The sequence below is a fragment of the Monodon monoceros genome, unplaced genomic scaffold (assembly GCF_005190385.1).
Source record: "Monodon monoceros isolate NGI ecotype Baffin Bay Population unplaced genomic scaffold, NGI_Narwhal_1 Super_Scaffold_16, whole genome shotgun sequence".
Taxonomy (NCBI): Eukaryota; Metazoa; Chordata; class Mammalia; order Artiodactyla; family Monodontidae; genus Monodon; species Monodon monoceros.
The window spans coordinates 110,665,287-110,671,992 of NW_021703772.1; positions in this window are offsets into that span (position 1 = coordinate 110,665,287).

A 6,706-nucleotide genomic window follows, 5' to 3' on the forward strand; every position below is an offset into this window, starting at 1 on the left:
TTTTTGTTTTGTTATCTAGTCTCATGATTTCATTCTCATCTGGTGTTCACAATTAGAGGGATTGCTGATATAGTTGGAGGAAAATCTACCATTTTTGGTAAGTGTATTTATTCGTTGCATTTATTCTTTGTAGCATTCCCCTGACTTTTTCTGTCTTCTCTGGTTTTAAGTATATATGATTCCATTGTATCTCCATCTTAACATATCATTCATACTTATTTTTAAAACTTTTCTAGTGGTTGCCTTGGGGTTTATAACATGCATTTAAAAATAATCTAAGTCCGTCTTCAGATCACCTTAACTGCTTCATGTGGATTGCAGCTACTTCCTAACAGAGTTTCCTCAATTCTCCCCCCTATGCCTTGCGACATTGCTGTTATTCATGTTATTAATTCATATGCCATAAATACCCAATACATTGTTACTATTATTGCTTTAAGTAAGACTTTTAGATTAAGTATAAGAAAAATAACATTATTTTACCTTTATTTATTCCTTTTCTTTTTTTAAATTAATTTTTATTGGAGTATAGTTGTTTTACAATGTTGTGTTAGTTTCCACTGTACAGAAAAGTGAATCAGCTATACGTTTACATAATAGCCCTTCTTTTTTGGATTTCTTTCCCATTAAGGTCACCACAGAGCATGAGTAGTGTTCCCTGTGCTATACAGTAGGTTCTCATTAGTTATCTATTTTATACGTAGCAGTGTAAATATGTCAATTCCAATCTCCCAATTCATCCTCTCCCACCATGGTATCCATATATTTGTTCTCTACATCTGTGTCTCTATTTCTGCTTTGCAAATAAGTTCATCTGTATCAGTTTTCTAGATTCTACACATAAGCAAAATTATATGATATTCGTTTTTCTCTTTCTGACTTACTTCACTCTGTATAACAGTCTCTAGGTCCATCCACGTCTCTGCAAATGGTACAATTTCGTTCCTTTTTATGGCTGAGTAATATTCCATTGTATATATGTACCACATCTTCTTTACCCATTCCTCTGTTGATGGACATTTAGGCTGCTTCCAGGTCCTGGCTGTTGTTGATAGTGCTGTGATGAACATTGGGGTGCATGTATCTTTTTGAATTATGGTTTCCTCAGGGTATATGCCCAGTAGTGGGATTGCTGGGTCATATGGTAGTTCTATTTTTAGTTTTTTAAGGAATATCCATACTGTTCTCCATAGCAGCTGTATCCATTTACATTCCCACCAACAGTGCAGGAGGGTTCCCTTTTCTCCACACTCTCTCCAGCATTTATTGCTTGTAGATTTTTTGATGATGGCCATTCTGACTGGTGTGAGGTGATAACTCATTGTGGTTTTCATTTGCATTTCTCTAATGATTATTGATGTTGAGCATCTATTCATGTGTTTGTTGGCAATCTGTATGTTTTCTTTGGAGAAATGTCTATTTAGGTCTTCCACCCATTTTATGATTGGGTTTTTTTTTTTGGATATTGAGCTGCATGAGCTGTTTGTATGTTTTGGAGATTAATCCCTTGTCAGTCGTTTCATTTGCAAATATTTTCTCCCATTCTGATAGTTGTCTTTTTGTCTTGTTTATGGTTTCCTTTGCTGTGCAAAAGCTTTTTAAGTTTAATTAGATCCCATTTGTTTATTTTTGTTTTTATTTCTGTTACTCTAGGAGGTGGGTCAAAAAGGATCTTGCTGTGATTGATGTCAAAGAATGTTCTTCCTCGGTTTTCCTCTAAGAGTTTTATAGTATCTGGCCTTACATTTAGGTCATTAATCCATTTTGAGTTTATTTTTGTGTATGGTGTTTTGTATGGAAACACAAAAGACCCTGAATAGCCAAAGCAATCTTGAGAAAGAAAAAGGAAGCTGGAGGAATCAGGTTCCTTGACTTCAGACTATACTACAAAGCTACAGTAATCAAGACAGTATGGTACTGGCATAAAAACAGAAATATAGATCAATGGAACAGGATAGAAAGCCCAGAGATAAACTCATGCACATATCTTAGTCACCTTATATTTGATAAAGGAGGCAAGAATATACAATGAAGAAAAGACAGTCTCTTCAATAAGTGGTGCTGGGAACTGGACAACTACATGTAAAAGGATGAAATTAGAACACTCCCTAAAACCATTTATTCCTTTTCTGATGCTCCTTATTTATGTAGATCCAGATGTTTGACTTATTTAATTTCCTTCTGTCTAACAAAATTATTTTAACATTTCTTTCAAGGTTTCTAATGAGAAGTTCACTGTAATTCTTATTCTTGATCCTCTGTAGTTAAGGTGTCCAATTTTTATTACCTCTGGTTTTCTTCAGATTTCTCTCTCTGTCTTTGGTTTCCCCAGTTTGAATATGATATGTCCAGTGTGTGTGTGTGTTTGGTATTTGTCCTGTTTGGTATTCTCTGAACTTCTCAGATCTGTGGGTTAGTGTCTGTCATTAATTTGGAAAGTTCTCAGCCATTATTTCTTCAATACGTTTATGCCCCATTCTCTGTCTGCTCCTTCTGGTATTCCATTACATGTATGCTACACCTTTTGCTATGTCTCACAGTCTTAGATGTTCTGTTCTGGGTTTTGTTCCAGTTAATTTTCTCTTTGTGTTTCAAATTGGGAAGGTTTAGTTACTTATATTCAAACTCACTGAATTTTTTTTGCCTTTCTATTGCTATAAAATATACATAACATAAAATTTACCATTTCAGTCACTTTTCAGTGTACAATTGAGTGACATCAGGTACCTTGCATTAAACTATGCATCCAGAACTTTTTCATCATTTCAAACAGAAACTATCCCATTAAATAATAACTCACCATTCTGCCCTCCCCACCCCCCAACCAGTCTCTGTTAACCTCTATTCTACATTCTATCTCTCAGAAGTTACTTGCTCTATGTACCTCATATAAGTGGAATCACAATATTTGTCCTTTTGTATTTGCCTTATTTCACTGCATAATGTTTTCAAAATACATCCATGTTGTAACATGTATCAGAATTCATTACTTTTTAAGGTTGAATAACTTTCTGTTGTAGGTTTATATCACATTTTGCTAATCAGTTCACATCCTGATGAGCATTTGCGCTGTTTCTACTGTTCGACTACTGTGAATAATGCTGCTATGAACAATGGTGTACAAATATATGTTTGAGTCCTTGCTTTCACTTCCTTTGGGTATATACCTAGGAGTGTAATTGTTGGATCATATGGGATTTCTATGTGTTATTTTTCGAGAAACTGCCAAACTGTTTTCCACAGTGGCTAAATCATTTTACATTCCAGCAATGCAAAAGGGTTCCAATTTCTCCATATCCTTGCCAACACTTGTTATTTCCCTTTTAATATATATATCCTAGTCACCCCAATGAGGGTGAAGTGGTATATCATTGTGGTTTTGATTTACATTGCCCTGATGATTAGTGTTGGTGGGCATATTTTAATGTACTTATCAGTCATTTGTATATTTTCTTTAAGAAAAGCCTATTCAAGTCTTTGGCCACTTTTAAAAATTGAGTTATCTGTCATTGGTTGTTAAATTTTATGAGTAGAAAATATTTTCTCCAATCCTGTAGATTGTCTTTTCACTTTCTTGATAGTGTTCTTTGATGCAGTAAAAATTTGAATTTTGATGAAGTCCAAGTTATCTATTTTTTTCTACTTTTTCTGTGCTTTTGATGTCATATCTAAGAAATCATGACCAAATCCAAACTTATAAAGAATTTCTGCTATGTTTTATTCTAAGATATTTACAGTTTTAGTTCTTACATGTAGGTCTTTGATCCTTTTTTAAAAGAATTTTTTGGCTAATGGTGGACTCTGGGAGAGCTCACACCAAGGAGTACTTCTCAGAACTTCTGCCAGTGTCCTTATCCCAACAGAGAGCAACAGCCACCCTCTGCCTCTGCAGGAAACCATCCAACACTAGCAGCTCCACATGTATGAAACTTGGAAGTTGTCACTCCACCCTAATAACCACTAGAAAACCAACAACTCTTATTGGATCTGTAAGAGAAGCTGGTGGACATAGGGCAAATTGCTGCCCCAAAGATTGAAGAGACAGCCGTGTGAAGGACAATCTCTTGGTGCTCCAGCCAGGCATCAGGGCTGTGCCATTGAGGTGGGAGAGCCAAGTTCAGGACACTGGGCAAAAAGAAACCTCCCAGCTCTACATAATATCAAATAGCGAAAATCTCCCAGAGATCTCCATCTCAATACCAACACCCAGCCTCACTCAATGACCAGCAAGCTACAGTGCTGGACACCCTATGCCAAACAACTAGCAAGACAGAAACACAGCCCAATCCATAGCAGAGAGGCTGTCTAAAATCATAATAAGGCCACAAACACCCCAAAACACACCACCAGACGTGGACCTGGCCACCAGAAAGACACGATCCAGCCTAATCCACCAGAACACAGGCACTAGTCCCCTCCACCAGGAAACCTACACAACCCACTGAACCAACCATAGCCACTGGGGACAGACACCAAAAACAACGGGAACTAGGAAACAGCAGGCTGTGAAATGGAGACCCCAAACACAGTAAGATAAGCAAAATGAAAAGACAGAAAAACACACAGCAGATGAAGGAGCAAGATAAAAACCCACCAGACCTAAAACATGAAGAGGAAATAGGCAGTCTACCCGAGAAATGATTCAGAATAATGATAGTAAAGATGACCCAAAATCTTGGAAATAGAATAGACAAAATGCAAGAAACATATAACAAGGACCTAGAAGAACTAAATATGAAACAAGCAATGATGAACAACACAATAAATGAAATTTAAAAAAACTCTAGATGGGATCAATAGCAGAATAACTGAGGCAGAAGAACGGATAAGTGACCTGGAAGATAAAAGAGTGGAAATAACTACTGCAGAGCAGAATAAAGAAAAAAGCATGAAAAGAACTGAGGACAGTCTCAGAGACCTCTGGGACAACATTAAATGCACCAACATTTGAATTACAGGGGTTGCAGAAGAATAAGAGATTATAGTTGAAAAGTTCCCTAGTATGGGAAAAGAAATAGTTAATCAAGTTCAGGAAGCACAGAGATTCCCATACAGGATAAATCCAAGGAGAAACATGCAAAGACACATATTAACCAAACTGTCAAAAATTAAATACAAAGATAACATATTAAAAGCAGCAAGGGGAAAACAACAAAAAACAAACAAGGGAATCCCCATAAGGTTAACAGCAGACCTTTCAGCAGAAACTCTTCAAGACAGAAGAGACTGGAAGGACATAGTTAAAGTGATGAAGGAGAAAAACCTACAACCAAGATTACTCTACCCAGCAAGGATCTCGTTCAGATTTGATGGAGAAATTAAAACCTTTAGAGACAAGCAAAAGCTGAGAGAGTTCAGCACCACCAAACCAGCTTTACAACAAATGCTAAAGGAATTTCTCCAGGCAAGAAACACAAGTAAGGAAAAGACCTACAATAAAACCCCAAAACAATTAAGAAAATGGGAATAGGAACATACATATCGATAATTACCTTAAATATAAATGGATTAAATTCTCCCACGAAAAGACACAGACAGGCTGAATGGACACAAAAACAAGACCCATATATATACTGTCTACAAGAGACCCACATCAGGCCTAGGGACACATACAGACTGAAAATGAGGGGATGGAAAAGATATTCCATGCAAATGGAAATCAAAAGAAAGCTGGAGTAACAATTCTCATATCAGACAAAATAGACTTTAAAATAAAGACTATTAGAAGAGACAAAGAAGGACACTACCTAATGATCAAGGGAACAATCCAAGAAGAAGATATAACAATTGTAAATACTTATGCACCCAACACAGGAGCACCTCAATACATAAGGCAAATACTAACAGCTGCAAAAGGGGAAATCAACAGTAACACAATCATAGTACGGGACTTTAACACCCAACTTTTACCAATAGACAGATCATCCAAAATGAAAATAAATAAGGAAACACAAGCTTTAAATGATACATTAAACAAGATGGACTTAACTGATATTTATAGGACATTGCATCCAAAACCAGCAGAATACACATTTTTCTCAAGTGCCTATGGAACATTCTCCAGGATCGACCATATCCTGGTTCACAAATCTAGCCTTGGTAAATTTAAGAAAATTGAAATTGTATCAAGTATCTTTTCTGACCACAACGCTATGAGACTAGATATCAATTACAGGAAAAGATCTGTACAAAATACAAACACATGGAGGCTAAACAATACATTACTTAATAACGAAGTGATCACTGAAGAAATCAAAGAGGAAATAAAAAAAATACCTAGAAACAAATGACAGTGGAGACACGATGACCCAAAAACTGTGCAATGCAGCAAAAGCAGTTCTAAGAGGGAAGTTTTTAGCAATACAGTCCTACCTTAAGAAACAGGAAACACCTCGAATAAACAACCTAACCTTGCACCTAAAGCAATTAGAAAAAGAAGAACAAAAAAAAGCCCAAAGTTAGCAGAAGGAAAGAAATCATAAAGATCAGATCAGAAATAAATGAAAAAGAAATGAAGGAAACAGTAGCAAAGATCAATAAAAGTAAAAGCTGGTTCTTTGAGAAGATAAACAAAATTGATAAACCATTAGCCAGACTCATCAAGGAAAAAAGGGAGAAGACTCAAATCAATAGAATTAGAAATGAAAAAGGAGAAGTAACAACTGACACTGCAGAAATACAAAAGATCATGAGAGATTACTACAAG